Source organism: Triticum urartu, chromosome 4 (genome assembly GCF_003073215.2).
Source record: "Triticum urartu cultivar G1812 chromosome 4, Tu2.1, whole genome shotgun sequence".
NCBI lineage: Eukaryota > Viridiplantae > Streptophyta > Magnoliopsida > Poales > Poaceae > Triticum > Triticum urartu.
The window spans coordinates 399463429-399481028 of record NC_053025.1 but is presented as its reverse complement, the minus strand read 5'-3'; positions in this window follow the sequence as shown (position 1 = coordinate 399481028).

The window sequence follows — 17600 nt, the reverse complement described above, 5'->3', positions numbered from 1 at the left end:
CACAATCACGACGAGCATGACGTAACTCTGCCATCGGATAGTGTTCGGGAGGTCACACCTGCAACTACTCTGGGCCTCAATCCGGAGCGAATTGCGCCATCCGAGGACGGGGGGATAGACCCCGCCATGCAGACCGCACTCTCAATGGCGATGGAGCCGGATACTGACTTCACCCCTTACGAGAGCCGTGTTGCCGAACCACTGGATTCTTCTCCGGCCACGGACTCCGAGCCGCCTGCGTCCGTGCCTATCAAATCCGATTGGGCGCCGATCATGGAGTTCACCTCCGCGGATATCTTTCAGCACTCACCTTTTGGCGACGTGCTAAATTCATTAAGGTCCCTCTCCTTGTCAGGAGATCCTTGGCCGAACTATGTTCGGCTAGAATGGGATGCGGGCGACGAAGAAATTCACTCCCCACCCACCACCCACTTAGTAGCCACTATCGACGATTTAACCGACATGCTTGACTTCTACTCCAAAGACAACGACGGTATGGACGACGATGCAGGAGATGAATAGGAACCACCGCCCACAGGGCGCTGGACCGCCATCTCATCATATGATATATGCATGGTGGACACCCCCTGTCGTGGAATTGTCACGGCAGATGTCCTAGGATGAGGACTTTAGTCATGAGGCCAACGCATCTACGTGGTAGCTTGAGAGGGGTTGAGCGGAATTGAGAAACGCAACACAAGACAGTGATTTAGACAGCTTTGGGCCCCGGGAAACATCATCCGGTAACAACCCTACATGTTGTTTGAGGCTAGGTCTCATTATCATCACGGGGGAGTCACCGTAAACCGGCTCTCCTCTTTGTGTCCAGCCCTAAAATTCTTTCTTCTTCCTTCTCCCCTTTGAGGAGCCCTGCCCCTCCTTATATATGTTGAATGGGCGGGTTACATGTGGAGTCCAACTCGGACTTTAACTTAAACTATTTAGATTTCCCTTCCTGGGCTTCTTAACGTCTTCCGGTTTAACATTGTTCTGCCGGTTTAACATTGTCTGCCGGTTTAACACCAGCCGGTTTACCTTCTGTCTTAGCCATCTGTCTTGACTCTCTATCTTAACTCTCCGTCAGTTTACCATCCGCCGGTTTACCAAGTCCCAGCCGGTTTACAACTCCAGCCGGGTCATACCGCGGGGTATATCCCCGACATTAGCCCCTAGTTTAATTTGGATTTATCCATGTTAAACTGATCTTGATTATCCTTAAGTCCTTGTCACTTCCTTCTTCTATAAAATCTGAGTCAATAGACCAGCTTCATAATCAATTTGCTGACATCGGTTTGTCATAGTGAAATATTGTGAAGAATAACTCCTTTGACTTCAGCTCCCAATGCTTAACAAAAATATTAGCCTTTGAAATACTCATTTGATCTTCAGCCAGTTTAAGAATGTAGAACTTGCCGGTTTGAGAATGTAGAACTGTGCCGGTTTAAGAATTGAACTTGATGGTTTATCATTGCCGGTTTACAAATATTGATGGCACCAGGTCATAAATGTAGTTAACATGAAGCTTGAAAATATACCTCTTATATGCCTATCACTTGTAGCCCCCAAGTCTTAAGAAGGTAGCATAGCAACAGCTTAAGACTTGCTTCAATATGAATATCACCATCTTGAAGAAATCCAGGTTGTTCATCAATCACTAGTCAGAATTGAGTATTCTACATATGTAACCCCCAAGTGCCGGGTTGTCATGCTTGCAGCAACCTGGGACCTGAAATTACCTTATTCTCATAAAAACTTCAACCAGTGTAGCCCCCAAGGGCCGGGTCATTATGCAATAATGAGCAGGGACTTTGTAAATATAATCTTGTAAACTTTGATCATCAACGTGTAGCCCCCAAGGGCCGGGTCAGTAAGATAATATTGAGCTGGGACTTTGATATATTCTTCAATGAAAATAAAATCATATGATGTAACCCCCACCATGGGGCTTGAATTCACGTCCACAAGGTTAAGAGCCTTATGCTTTACCAACTGAGCAGTGGACCCTTCAATGTAATGGATAAAAAGCTTTGTACCTTAAATTGTTGATAGAGGCAATTGGTAGCCCCCAAGGGCTGGCTCATTACCATGTGATGAGTCAGGTCTTCAATAAGGTGAGCAAAAAAATGACTTTGCATTAGCCCCCAAGTGTCATGGTGCATGCTTGCAGCGACATGAGACTTATGTATTTAATGTAATTTCAACTGAAATAATGTAGCCCCCAAGTGCCGGGTCGTAAGCCTGCAGCAACTCGGGACTATTCCTTCAATTGTAGAATAAATCATATCTATTGATAATATGATAGCCATTTGCGCTAAAGTGACTTTGAAAACCTTAATCATAATACTGGTTATTAATAACCATAATAAAAATCCAGCCATGTTGGCTATTTGAATAATATACATAATGATTTATAAGCGCATAATTCCAATGGCGCAATCCAAATATATACTGGCGACTTATAGTCCAAAGCCAGACCGGGTCAATAAACACCGGATTATAAGTAATTGTGTACTGACAACTTGTAGTTGAAAGTCAAGCCGGGTTAACAAACACCGGGTTAATTTGATGACTGATAGTCATGCCGGGTCAATCGACACCGGTTCAACATAAAATTTATCAAAAGAGAAAAATCTTGACAAAGGCAAATAAAACCGTGTAGTCGAGGCTTTTCAAGGGCTGCCAGTCCCAAATTCGAGGCTTTTCATGGGCTGCCAGGCCGCTGAGTTAAACCATTTGACAAAGCCTTTTAAAATGGGCCTCCAACTAACCAATCATCGTTTTATCTTTGACAAGTTCAGGGTCTGTATAAGAGTAACTTGTCAAACGTTCGGTGGGTCATGCCAGGATTACCTGGATAGGAGTGGCTTACTTGATGAAGGCAGGTTAACCCGGGGTTTTAGGTGAATACACCAGGCTTCCAAGCCATGGGTCGATACCCAATTACAAGGGTCCTTTCAAGCTCTTTGTTACTTTACACAAAGAGCCCCCAAGTAACTTTGTGAGTTGTGCTCAATGGATTCCTATCTTTGAGTTGTGCGTAGCAACAAGACTCTCTTTGGCCCCGTGGGTGTGAAGCTCCCAAGCTTTGTTGTGGCGTGATAGCCGGATTAATGGACAGGACTCCGCTTTGCAAGCAGAAGCCCCCATGTGATATATTTCTGAGTTGTGCTCGCCGGGTGCCTATGTTTGAGTTGTGGTGTGCAACAAACTCTCTTTGGCCCCTGATGATAATATTGTCTTGATAACCGCATCAAGAGGGTAGTAACACCATGTTCTCTTTGGTGAATACACCTATGTTTGAACAGGAAGCCCCCAAGTAATCATATGAAGATGAGCCCATAAGGCAGGACACCCATGTTTGAACCGCACGTCAGGGCAGCAGGTCCTCTTGGGCAACCTTCAACTTTTTGCAAGAGATAAATTCTTCTTGAACCGGTATTTTGAACAGGCTAGCGAGAGCTTCAAAGCTTTGTGGGAGATAACTTTCCCTTAAGTCGGATATTAAACCGGAATCCTCCTTTTTAAGTCGGAAATTTTCTGACGGCCTTTAAATTTGCACCAATATGGCGGTTTAGGGTCCTGCATTAGACAACCTTGCTAGCCGGAGTAATTGCTCTATTAAAGAAGGCAATATGTAATATAAAATATACTGGATGGATTTCACCTGATATATCATGCCAGGGGTTATCCACCGTGGAGTTGATGATCACCACAGTGAAGCTGAAATCAATCACGGCCGAGTCGACTGTAGGAGCAGGCAGATGATCTGGTCATGGTGTTGTAAGCCCGTGCGAACGAGCAAATTGCCCTCCGTATTGTAACCCAGCACAGATGCGTGAACCGGCCGTCTGTTCATCAGGTAATGTGACACGTAGGAGAACGCCGTTGTAGAACGTTGCCAGTGCGTGTTCCATACCCGCAGTATAACAATAATTTTGCCTGTATATAAAACACCAATAGGGCAGTGTAACGGTGCTCAGAGGAAAAATATACTGATAAAATATATAGGAGGGATAACACCTGATTTTGTTTTCGTCGGATAAACATAGATGCCGGTGCCATGTAATACTGAATAGTATATACACATTGAGCTCCGTTGATGCGATGTAGCATGACATCCATGTGCCCCTCCCTTTTTTTACATGGATACTGTAATCAAAAACATACCAGATGTCTGATGCGGCCCTTGTACCGTATCCCATGCTCTTTTATACGATGTCAAACCGGCGTAGCACTTGTACTTGTGGCAGTTACGCTACTAACACACGGGCCTGATGATGGTCCTTTGACTTTTCCAGTATCCAACAACAGAGCCTGTTTCTTGTTACTGGAAGAACCTGCGGGGCGCGCAGCGTAGTTGATTCTTGAGGGAACAAAGCCGCGGTGTTTTACAGTGTGATGGTGATCTGGCGCCGGTTCAACACAGAGAAAAACCCGGTGCGGCGCGGTGTTTCGACGAGGGCGGCCAGGAGGTAAATCCACTACGGCGACTCCGTGAGGTGGCCGGCGAAGGTGGAGACGGAGGTGCCGGACATCGCCAAAGGTAGAGACCGCGGCAGAGGGATGCCGGCGATTTGGCGGATTGAGGCTGTGGCGATTGGGCTCGATTGAAGCGCTGAGGGAGGCTGCTCAATCGGCAGAGGGCGCAACAGCTTCGAAGCAGAGTTCGTGCTTTGGAGATAGAATGGTGAACCGGCGTTGCGGAGGCGAAGTGGCTTGAAGCTGGCTCGAGGCGCAAGGCAACGACGGCAGTTAAACAGTGCGGGGCGGAACCGCGACCGCAGGCTGAACGAAGTGCAAAAAAACTGCGACTCAAGTGAAGACCGCGGCAGTTTGAGACTGTACCAGCGGAGGCGCTAAATGGAGGGCGGACGGCTCTTAGTGTAAGTGGCTCGGCGGTTGAGCTAGGTGGCCGGTCGTGGCCGCGGTAGCCGCAGCAATGGCTCGAGGCAGAGGTGAACCGGCAACGGCGATTTGGCAGAAGCACGGGTCGAGTCCTCAATGAACGAGGCGGCGATTTGAGGCCGCGAAGATGAGGTTGGACCGGGGGAGTCGCGTAGAGGCAGAACCCGCAGCAGCTCAAAGCGAGCGGTAACCATGGCGACTCAACGGAAGCATGGCCGGCTTGGAAGCGATGGGTCGCATGTCCGCGGTGGTGGCGACGTGACCGCATGGGCATGCTCGGGCAGTTTGACGCGTGGTGATGGAGGCGGCCAGACCGCGCGGCGACAACAGGTCAAGGCAGCGGTTCACGGGTTGCCTTCGGCCGGGGCGTTTCAACAGCAGCAACGTGGAGCGGCGGAGGGACAAACTGGCGGCGGTTTGAGTTAGGGGAGCAACTTAATCTGGCGCATGGACGGTGACTCACGGTGACAGGGCCGGTTCAATCCGGCGGTTTGGCGAGACTGGTTGGTATGGCCGCGACGAGCTCGGAGTTCCAGCAGCTATCTGTAGAAAGCGTTTTCAGGAGAGGCGGCCCCAGGTGCAGCGGAGGAGGCAAACCAGCAAACCCGTGGCTGTGGCGGCGACGGCAACTTGACGCAGTAGCTTAAGACCTGGGGAATAGCCCGATGGCAGCCGCAGCGGAGGCGAAGCTATAGCGGCAACCCGGCGGGGCCAACAGAGGCAACTTGAGGTTGCGACAGAGGAGGCCAAAGCGACTTTGGCGAGACGAGGCCGCGGCCATACAGTAGAGACGGGTGTTTTGGCAGTGCCCGGTGGCTCGAGACAGAGATTTAACCCGGAGCGGATGCGAAGGAAGACCACGACGCTTCAAGCAGCGGAGATGACTGGACCACGGCGGCAGCTCAAGATGCGGCTGCTGACCCGGCGACGGGGCGGCCAACGGCTCGACGTGACGGGGCTGTGACCGACTCGGAGGGCCGGCGCGGCGGGTCATAGAAAAAGTGACAGAAGTGGTGGAGCAGGTTCTCCTGGGTTGAATCGACTTAGCAATGGTGCAAGCCCGCTAACGGGTGGTTTGACCACAGAGGAGGGCGCGGCAGTGACTTGTGGTGGCCGGGCCGGCTCAACTTCACAGCGGCTCAATCTGGCAGTTTAGTACAGCCATAGGTATTAATTTGGATCGAGGGTGACTGGCGAGTCCATGTCCTTCTCCGGGCCATGGTTGTAGAATCCCAAAACAAGCTGTATTGACCGGATCTTCAGACAATTGATTTTCTCCATCTATTTCGTGCAGGTGCTAAGTACCTTCCTTGCATCAAGCGTTGGTAAATTTGGTGGTGACACCGTGGCGACTCGGCGAAGGCGTTGAAGAGGAGGACGCTACAGCAAGGTCGGCAGCTTTGGAGGCGGGCGGCAACTCACCATGTAAGATAAACCATAACAGTAGCTTTGATTGATTTCATGTTGACTACCCATGTTGGCTTGGCGACTTGTAGCAACAACCTATCGTGATTACACGCGAAATCCTGATGGTATGTTTCTCTATTTGCCTCTCGGGAACTGATCTGTCCGCGGGTTTGTTTTTTCTTCCAAGCTTACGATCACCTCGTATTTAGCCAGCGAAGCTTTATCCGATTCAGACCGGCGGTGATTTAATAATAGCGGCGGCTCGCGGTGGCAGCGGGCCCTTTTCTGGAAACCTGACGAAGCACCGGCGGATCATGGTCAACCAACTGGATCAATTCTGTTGATAAATATTTTCTGATCTTAATCAAAGCAGACGTAGATCCTTTTCAAAGCTGACTTTTCTTCATTTGAAATTTTGACAAGCTTCTCGAAACCATAATTAGGATCCCTCCAAGAACTCAACACCACCGTGCGCAGGCCCCACGGTGGGCGCCAACTATCATGGAATTGTCACGGCAGATGTCCTAGGGTGAGGACTTTAGTCGTGAGGCCAACGCATCTACGTGGTAGCTTGAGAGGGGTTGAGCGGAATCGAGAAACGCAACACAAGACAGGGATTTAGACAGCTTCGGGCCCCGGGAAACATCATCCGGTAATAACCCTACATGCTGTTTGAGGCTAGGTCTCATTATCATCACGAGGGAGTCGCCGTAAACCGGCTCTCCTCTTTGTATCTAGCCCTAAAATTCTTTCTTCTTCCTTCTCCCCTTTGAGGAGCCCTGCCCCTCCTTATATATGTTGAAGGGGCGGGTTTCATGTGGAGTCCAACTCGGACTTTAACTTAAACTATTTTGACTTCCCTTCCTGGGCTTCTTAATGTCTGCCGGTTTAACATTGTTCTGCCGGTTTAGCATTGTCTGTCGGTTTAACATTGTCTGCCGGGTTAACACCAGCCAGTTTACCGTCTGTCTTAGCCATCTGTCTTGACTCTCTATCATAACTCTCTGTCGGTTTACCATCCGCCGGTTTACCAAGTCCCAGCCGGTTTACAACTCCAGCCGGGTCATACCGCGGGGTATATCCCCGACACCCCCAAAGAAGGCAATGGCGACGAGACAGCGGAGGATGACCCTTCCAAGAAGCAACCCAAGCGCCGACGTCAGCGGCGCCACTCTAAGTCCCGCCATAGAAAAAGTAGTGATACTGGCACAAGAGACAATAACACTCTGGATAGTGCCGAAGACAACAATCCCCTCCATCACGATTTAGAGTGGGAGGGTGAACAAGCTAGCCCTCCAGAGCGGGCAGCAGATGGAGAATCAGAGGAGGACAATTACATGCCTCTCTTCGAAGACGAGGCGAGCCTCGGCGATGAAGAATTCATCATGCCTGAGGATCCCATCGAGCAGGAGCGCTTCAAGCGCTGGCTTATAGCCACAGCAAATAGCTTGAAGAAAAAGCAACAACAGCTTCGAGCTGATTAGGAGTTGCTAGCGGATAGATGGACCAAAGTCCTTGCAACCGAGGAATACGAACTCGAGCGCCCAACCAAGAGTTATCCAAAGCGCAGGTTTATACCTCACCTCGAGGAGGAAGCATTGAAACCCACATCACCAGCGTATGATGCGGCTGACGGGCCACCTCGTGGCCGAGACAGAGAGGCATTTCAGCCTGAAGTCCAGCCCGCACCCCGCCGCCAATCAAACAAAAATACCAAGGCCTGGGGCAACACGCGGGACCTGCGAGACGTATTGGAAAACAAGGCAAAACATGCAAGATCGATCTACGGATCACGGGGGCATGCACCAACACACGACGATGACCGTTTACGCTGGATACACTAAAAGTAAATCCGGTCGGGCCAAATACAGCAGACAAGACTCATATGAACTGCATCGTGATATAGCCCGCCACAGAGGCGCCGCACACCCCCTATGCTTCACTGATGAAGTTATGGATCACGAATTCCCGGAGGGTTTTAAACCTATAAATATCGAATCGTATGATGGTAAAACAGATCCCATTGTATGGATTGAGGATTTCCTCCTCCACATTCACATGGCTCGCGGTGATGATCTGCATGCCATCAAGTACCTCCCACTAAAACTTAAAGGACCACTCGGCATTGGCTGAATAGCTTGCCAGCAGACTCCGTTGGCAATTGGGAGGATTTGGAAGATGCATTGCTTGACAACTTCCAGGGCACTTATGTGCGACCACCAGATGCTGATGACTTGAGACATACAACTCAGCAGCCAGGGGAATCGGCCAGGCAATTCTGGACACGGTTCCTAACTAAGAAAAACCAAATTGTCGACTGTCCGGACGCAGAGGCCTTAGCGGCATTCAAGCTTAACATCCATGACGAGTGCCTCGCACGGCACCTCGGCCAGGAGAAGCCGAAGTCTATGGCAGCCCTCACGACACTCATGACCCGCTTTTGCGCGGGCGAGGATAGCTGGCCGGCTCACAGCAACAACACATCGAGGAATCCGAACACTTCGGATACTAAAGATGCCAACGGCAGACCACGTCGTAACAGACACAACCGCCGCAACAACGGAGATAACACCGATGATACGGCAGTCAATGCCGGATTCAGAGGATCTAGATCCAGTCAGCGGAAAAAGCCATTCAAAAGAAGTACTCCGGGCCCGTCCAGTTTGGATCGCATACTTGATCGCTCGTGTCAAATCCATGACACCCCCGATAAGCTAGCCAGTCACACCAACAGAGAATGCTGGGTGTTCAAGCAGGCCGGCAAGTTGAATGCCGAAAACAAGGACAAGGGGCTGCACAATGATGATGAGGAGGAGCCCCGACCGCCGAACACCGGAGTACAGAAGAGGTTTGAAAGTGCTAGTGATCGACTAGAGGGGGTGAACAGGCGATTTTTATGAAAGTCATCAAAACATGGAAGTTTCGAAGACAAATGATAGAAATAAACCTATTATCATGTAGCGGAAGGTAGACTACACTAAGCAAGCAATAGTCAAGTATTCAATGAAGTGAAAGCACAACGACTAATAGCAGCTAGGCAGTATAGATCAGGTAGGAAGATAGTGTGAAGCCAATCAGAACAAGCGGTCACTCAGTGAAGACAAAGGATAATGCAATCATACAATGACTTCACTAGAGCCAACAGTAAGTAAAGGAATGGGAAGGATGAAACCAGTGACTCGTTGAAGACAATGATTTGTTGGACTAGTTCCAGTTGCTGTGACAACTGTACGTCTGGTTAGGGAGGCTGAGATTCAACTCAGAAGACCGTGTCTTCACCTTATTCCCCTTGAGCTAAGGACACCCAGTCCTCGCCCAATCACTCTAGTAAGTCTTCAAGGTAGACTTCCAAATCTTCACAGACTTCGTTCATCGGCAATCCACAATGATTCTTGGATGCTCAGAACACGATGCCTAACCGGCTGGAGGATTCACAGTCCTCAAGTGTAATAAGTCTTCATATCACACAGACGGGAAGACTTAAGAGATGCCTAACACTCTTTGGCTCTGGGTGTTTAGGACTTTATCCTCGCAAGGAATTCTCTCTCAAAGGCTTCGAGGTGGGTTGCTCTCAAACGACAAAAGCCGTACACTAACTCTGAGCAGCCAACCATTTATGGTTGTAGGGGGTGGGCTATTTATAGCCACTACGCAACCCGGCCTGATTTGTCCGAAATGACCCTGGGTCACTAAGGAACTGACATGTGTTCCAACGGTCAGATTTCAAACACACACGGCAACTTTACTTGGGCTACAAGCAAAGCTGACTTATCCAGCTATGGATAAGATTTGCTCTCATTGTCTTCGCTCGAAGACATAGGATTTTGGTTAAGCATCACTTCAGTCATTCTGACTGGTTCTCTTGGACCCCACTTAACAGTACGGTGGTTCCTATGACTCACCAAAGAACAAAAAGAACGACGAAACAACTAAGTGTTCGCGCTCCATAGTCTTCACATGATGTCTTCTCTTGTCATAGTCTTCAATGTGGATGTCTTCACATCCCACCTTTGACTTCAATGTCTTCATACATTTTTAGGGGTCATCTCTGGTAGGAAAACCGAATCAATGAGGGACTACTACCTATGTTATCCTGGAATTCTCACAAAAACATTAGTCCCGCAACCAGGTTTGTCGTCAATACTCCAAAACCAGCTAGGGGTGGCACTAGATGCACTTACAATCTCCCCCTTTTTGATGATTGATGACAAACCGGTTGAAGTTTTCAACGGGGAATAAAATATGTGAAATTGTAAAGGATATGGTATTGTCTTCATAAGTTGCAAAGGCTCCCCCTGAAAATGTGCATATAAGTAATTTGCTCTTGGGATGCAAATGCACATGGCAGGTTGTACTTGTGGAGATCCTCTTCAACCTATGATGACAATTCATCATGCATGATATGATGTAACGAAGATAATTACATGCATAATGGAAAGTGGACGTCTGCAAAATGATCTAAGTGCGGAATTTATCATCGCATCACAGAATAGCAAATAAGTAGCAGACGACCATCGAGTTTAAGTGTTACAACTCAAAGAACCAAATGTATCGAAAACGAGAGTTGTAAGCACTTGGCAAAAGTATCAAAAAGTAAAGCAACCACCCATATGGACCCGCTTGAAGACTATCAACTCATATGCTTCTCCCCCTTTTGTCAGTAAGGACCAAAAAGGTTTGAAGACATAGAGCGCCTACTCGTTCCCATGAGGTGCAGGTGAGGCAGCAGGGTCGTCGTTGAGGTCCGGTGGTGCAGAAGAACTTGGTGAAGTGTTGACACGCACTGAAGTTGGAGGAGGTGAAGTTGCATCATCTTGGTCATCGATGACTCTGGCATTCACTGTCGCAGCTGAGGACGAGTAGTCAAATTCTTCAAGTGAGGGAGTCTGACGCAAGTGAGCATTTCTGGGAGGAGTTGAGTCAAACTTGAACCGTTCAGTAAAGCCATCGTCTTGCAGATCAGCTTCAGCACTAAGTAAGGTCAAACACTTCCATGACCTCTGACAGGTTTCATGAGTGACAAAGGCATTCTTGGTGGCAAGATTGCGAATGCAGTTAACATCCACCAAGAGGCTTTGCATCTGACGCTTAAGCCAGTCGTGATGTTTGTCCTGTTTCTGATGCAGCGCGACGAGAAGCTCTCGGTCATTTAGAACACGAGATCGCCTTCGTGGCCTTTGCGCAATGGTGCTACCAGTGGTGTCAGTTTGAGCGCGAGGGGCACGTGTGTTACCAGCAAGAGGATAAACACGAGAAACTGCTGGAACTCCTTCAATAGGCTGGGTGAAGCTTTGGGATCAACATTGTGAAGATAAATGGGATCCTTAGCCGGCTCTGGGTAAATAGCTTCAACTGACGGATCAACCTCTGGCAAGAATATGAGATGATTGCGCGCAGATGGCTGATAGTTGATGGCTGAGTGGCGCTTGATAAGACGCATGACCCATGGAGCATAGAATTTCAACCCAAAAATGTTGGAGCCAGATGCAGCCAACTGCCTGATGAAGAAGTCTTGAGCATTGACGCTGATGCCATTGAAGATATAGAAAACCAAAGTCTTCATTGCTCCTTCAAGCTTCGCTGCATATGAATGTCCTTTGACAGGCCATAGAGTCTTCCTGGTAATATGGTAAATGGTGCGAGGCAGGTACTCTAGGTATTGAACAAAGAACTCAGATGGGTATTCAGTGTCGTGAGGCAGAGGCTTCATCATGCTCGGCATTTGACTCATGTTGGGTTCTGGCTTCTGAAAGATGCTTTCCAAGGCATTTTGGTGTTGTTGACAACCTGGTTCATAGTATTCACCAGGAGTGGGCAGGCCTGTGAGCTCAATGATATCAAGAGCTTTAGCTTCATGATGGACATTGCCTGTCATCCACTCAAGGACCCAAGTCTTTGGATCCCTGTTGTAGCCTCGAATGTGAAGAGTTGCATAGAACTGTAGTAGAAGCTCTTCATTCCAATGTTCCTTATTTGTGACAAACTGCAACAGTCCAGCATCTCTGAAGCAATCCAACGCTTCTTCAAGGCAGGGCAGGCCAGCTATAGCTTCAGAGTCGAGGCGCATATGTGGAAATGTGCACTCTTGATTGTATAGGACGCAGGAATAGTAGTTGCGATGCTGATAGCTCCAGAACCGATCTGATGAAATGCGAGGTCTGGTATAAGGGTTCTTGGAGCTGTTGAAGAAGGTGTTATGTGCCACGAAGCCATTCACATTGAAGACCCCGGGTGAAGTGGCAGTGCCTGGAAATCATGGAAGTCTTGGCTTGGGCTTTTGGACTTGAGGTCTGTGCTCGACATGATACTCAAATTGTGGACCCGCAGCAGGTGGAGGAACCAGAACAGGCCAGCGGACCATAACAGGCTGACCACGATCAAATGCCAGCTCAATTGTATGAGGTCTTGGAGGGGAACAGGAGCATTGGCATTGTCTTCATGGGCTTCAGGGGCCACATTGGTTTCAGGTGCTTGTACCTCAGGTGCTTCAGCATTGACTTCGGGTGCTGCAGTGGCTTCAGATGCTTGGACTTCTGGCACCGCAGTAGCTTCAGGCACCGTATTAGCTTCAGCCATGACGACGTCATTGGCTTCAGCGGTGATGTTGGTGGACGCCTCAGGGTTGTTAACCTCCACTTCAGGAGCTGGAGGGTCGGACACGTTCTCCTCGAGAACAACATCTTGGTGGGACGGGGGTGTAGCAACTCTTGCAACTCTTGGTGCTTCTTCTTCATCGGCTGATGCAGCCGGAATATCTTCAGCCATTTTGGCTTTGGATTCAGACATGTGCATAGTGGGAGTGACTTGGGGCCTTGGTCCTTTGCGAAGCCTGCGTAATGCTAGCGACGCTTGTGGAGATGGAGTGTGTTGGGCCTCAAAGTCATCGTTATCTTACACTGGTGGGGTAGCTTGCAGTTGTGGGTGATCAGCCCACGATACATCCTGAGCAGTTGGCGTCAGAGGACGACCAATGCTGATGAGTTCGCTATGCGTGAGCACAAGCGATGATACCAATTGGTGCTCGATTTGAGGAAGGACTTCATCATCATCTTCAACATTGTCATGAGGACCAATGTCTTCAGCTACGGTGGGGTCAACAGCTGGATTGTCTTCAGCTTCAGGAGCCTTTGGAGAAGTAGACTCATGAATTATCACTTGGAATTCTTGATTTTAAGACGCAGGACGAGCCACTGAGATTGGTTCGACCTCAAGGGGCTCTGTGGGAGCAGCCCGATCTCTCTTCTTGGTTTTGCATTTCTTAGTTGGAGGAGCATCATCAGTAGTGCCCTTGGTTTCAGCTTCAGCAGCCCTTGTTTTCTTCAGTTCTGAAGCCACTTTGGGGACCTTAGGCTTCGAGCCTGTCATACTAGCTGGGAAGACAATTGGGTGTACTTCCTACCTTGGTGCTTCGGGTTCTACCACAGATGGCTTCTTCTTCTTCTTGGCCGCCATTTTGGGTCGATTCCTGGTCGCCCCAAGGCCTTGCGCTTTTCAGCCTCATTGTATCCTTGGACACATTTAGCAGCAAGATCCTTCATGCGCTCACGAGAACCTTTGGCTTCTTCGCGTTTGGTTCGGAATGCTTCCTTAAGCTCATGCATCATGGTCTGGAAGTTCTGAATGTCCTCAACATTGAGCTTGGCCATGTGCTTCTTGAACTGAGCCTTTTCATAATCTATCTTATGCTTCAGTTCAACGATCTTCTAAGCTAGAGCCAGCTCAGCAGCAATGGCTCCGTGGAAGGCGACGCTTAGGCCAATGGGAAGCTGAAGATCATCAAAGCTGACATTTGGGCTATCAAACCACTCATCAATGAATGGGTTGATGATTTCAACATCAAAGAGAGGAAGGTCATTGAAGATTTCTGCCTCTTGCTTGCTCTTGATCAACTGCTCAAGAGCATCATCGCCAAGATCGTCGTTGGACAGATCAATGGCGTGATTGCGCAGAATAGCAGCAGCGGACAGTGCTTGGCTAGTGGGTTGCAAGGGCATCTTCTCTTTGGAGGGCTTGGAGATGCGTGACAAGTCTTCAGACTGCACACTGAGTTCAGGAGGTGCAGTGGCCAGAGGCTTCGCCCGTGAGACCTTTGGTGTAGGGGCAGGCTTTGAAGCTTTAGGCTTTTTCAGCTTCTTTGGCTTCGGTGGTGCAGGCACTTCATCAGATTCAGCATCGTCTGCAGGTTGATCCACGACTGCCCCTTGAACCATAATATCAGTGATGAGACCTTCCAGGTTGTAGAAGGGCCCAACAAGATTGGGTTCAGCTTCGCGTGAGCCATCGGCACAAGGAGCAGAGGGACCTGGGTTGAAGTCTAAGCCTCACGACTTCTTGTTTTCTTTGGCCGAGTTCCTGGCAAACTAAAGGTTGCGCCTGAACAGTTTGTCGTCACGACACCATAGCAGTGATGATGGGTCCGCATCTGCAGGCTGTGGTCCACAGACCATACAAGAATAGAAGCCTTGTTCAACGGCTTCAGCTCTGGACCTGGGTTGAAGATTTTTTTATGGGATGTCTCCCCACGGTCGCTTGATGGCATTCTTCTCAGGATACTCCTGGTTCACGAACCTGTACTTGAACCACCGTTCTGCCCAATATCTTCGAATCCATTGAATTCGAGTTTTTCGCTGATTGTAGTCCTCCTCCAGATCTGTCTTGTATAGCTCATAGAGGTCAGGAGGCAAATCTCTTGAGGTGTTTCCATGACGCTGTCTGCCATCCTTCATTGCAGATTTTTCTAGTGCCATGAAGTTTAAACTAAAAGGCTTCAACACTGTCAAAGTCTTCCATCTACTGGTCAGACAGGAACTGGCTTCAGGAGAATTTATATGATGCTGTAAGAATTCTGCAAATGAATGCAGACTATGAGAACCAAGGGATTCTCCCATGGACTTGTACCTGTGACAGCATTAAGGTGCGAGGGAAGGGGAAGAGGTCATATGCATTCTCAGAAGATTTTGAAGATAAATCAGTTTAGAAGACATTGACCTCATAGTGCGAAGACATTCACTCATAGATAGAGAGTTGGTTCCAGATTTGTACGAATCCATGAGTAAGTACAAGTGAGGAATCTAACTACTTTGTGAAGCATAAGTGAACATACTAGGCATATTATGAGATGCGGTATGAAATAGATTCAACTTGTGTGAATAGAAACTATTTGTGGTAGAAAATGATGAATCTATAGGATCAAAGGGGCCGTAAAAAGGAGGTTTTATTTACCACACGAAGAACTGCTAGACGGAGTGGAAGAGGAGGCCGAGCAGTTCGAATCTTCCGTGCCCTAACTTGGCGATGGAGGACACCTACGGCGATGGCGGAGAAGACGATGTCTGCGGTCGGCGTGAAGACGGCGTCGGTGAGGTCGCGGCAGCGAAGCGCTTTGTCGCCAGCGTCATCGAGGGCTAGCGGTGGCGCTAGGGTTTGTGCGAGAGTGGAAGAAAGGATAATGACTGTGGTGAGGCGTGTATATATAGGGACAGGGATGGCATAGTGTTATTACACAGGTGCCCCTGGCGGTTCACATCTGAAGGACATGTGGCTACCATGCAACACATCGGAGGTTGTTCCACGTTCCCATGCACGCCTGGATTGTCGGGTGTTCGTTCCCACTTCTCCGGGTTTTAGGTGAAAGGATTTAGCATTGAAAACGGATTAATGTTTGTCTCTGTGTCTTCTGCTGACAAGGATGCAGAGAAGACATTTTGATAGTGTCAATAGAATGCATATGATTTGGATAGATAGACTTAGGAAAGAAGCATAGAGGGGTTAGGGTCCGACCACATTCACTTAGTTCAAAAGATTTAGTAAGAAGCCATAGCTATAAGTGAATGCTGTAGAGGACAGAAACCAAATCAGTATGTTGAAGATAAACATGAGGACATTTTAACATTGAAGACAAACAAAATGCGAAGACTTTGCAAATGTAACGCCATGAGAAAAATACTTCAAAGGGAAAAAATTTGGTGGTGGCGTTACCCACCGTATTGGAAATATTAGACCCAGACACAACGCACAATTATCGTGGCGCTCCGAAGTCAAATTCCATGTTAATATATTCACACTCAGAATGTAAGTCTTCATTGATTGAAGATATACTTTACTTCGTGTGTTGCACATCTAAGTCATCAACATGCTTAAGTGTTAGGATGTGTGCCTGATCACAGGACATTTGAGGATTCCAAGATATTTAGCTCACACCGTAACTTGCAAAACCTCTTCTCATCCAAGGGCTTGGTGAAGATATCTGCTAATTGCTCTTCAGTGTTGACGTGTATGATATCAATATCTTCCTTCATAACATGATCTCTGAGAAAGTGATGACGAATTTCAATGTGCTTCGTCTTCGAGTGCTGAACTGGGTTGTTGGCAATCTTGATGGTGCTTTCGTTGTCGCAGTAGAGTGGCACTTGCTTCAGATGAATGCCATAGTCTTTGAGTGTTTGCTTCATCCATAGAAGCTGAGCACAGCAAGATCCAGCAGCAATGTATTCAGATTCAGCAGTGGAGAGAGATACACAGTTCTGCTTCTTTAAAGACCAACATACAAGTGATCGTCCCACAAAATGACATGTGCCTGATGTAGACTTGCGATCCACCTTGTCACCAACATAATCAGCATCCGAGAATCCAACTAGATCAAACTCTGAGCCCTTTGGATACCATAATCCTAGTGTTGGGGTGTGAGCCAAATATCTAAGAATTCGCTTCACGGCTAAGTGATGCGATTCCTTTGGTGCCGCTTGGAACCGGGCACACATGCAAACACTAAGCATGATATCTGGCCTAGATGCACATAAATAAAGCAACGAACCAATAATGGAGTGGTATACCTTTTGATCGAACTCTTTACCATTGTTGTCGGGACCTAGATGGTGTTTGGCTGGCATTGGCGTCATGTAGCCTTTATAGTCTTGCATTCCAAATTTCTTCAGGAAATCTTTGAGGTATTTCTCTTGAGATATGAAGATGCTGTTGCGTTGCTGACGTATTTGAAGACCAAGGAAGAACTTCAGCTCACCCATCATGGACATCTGATATTGCTCTTGCATCATATATCCAAACTCTTCACTGTATTTCTGATTAGTGCAGTTGAAGATAATGTCATCCACATATATTTGGCACACAAACAGTTCACCATCATATGTCTTCGTGAAGAGAGTGGGATCCAGGGAACCAGGTTTGAAGCCTTTGCTCTTCAGGAAGTCTTTGAGTGTGTCATACCAAGACCGAGGGGCTTGTTTGAGCCCATACAGTGCCTTGTTGAGCTTGTACACCATGTCAGGATG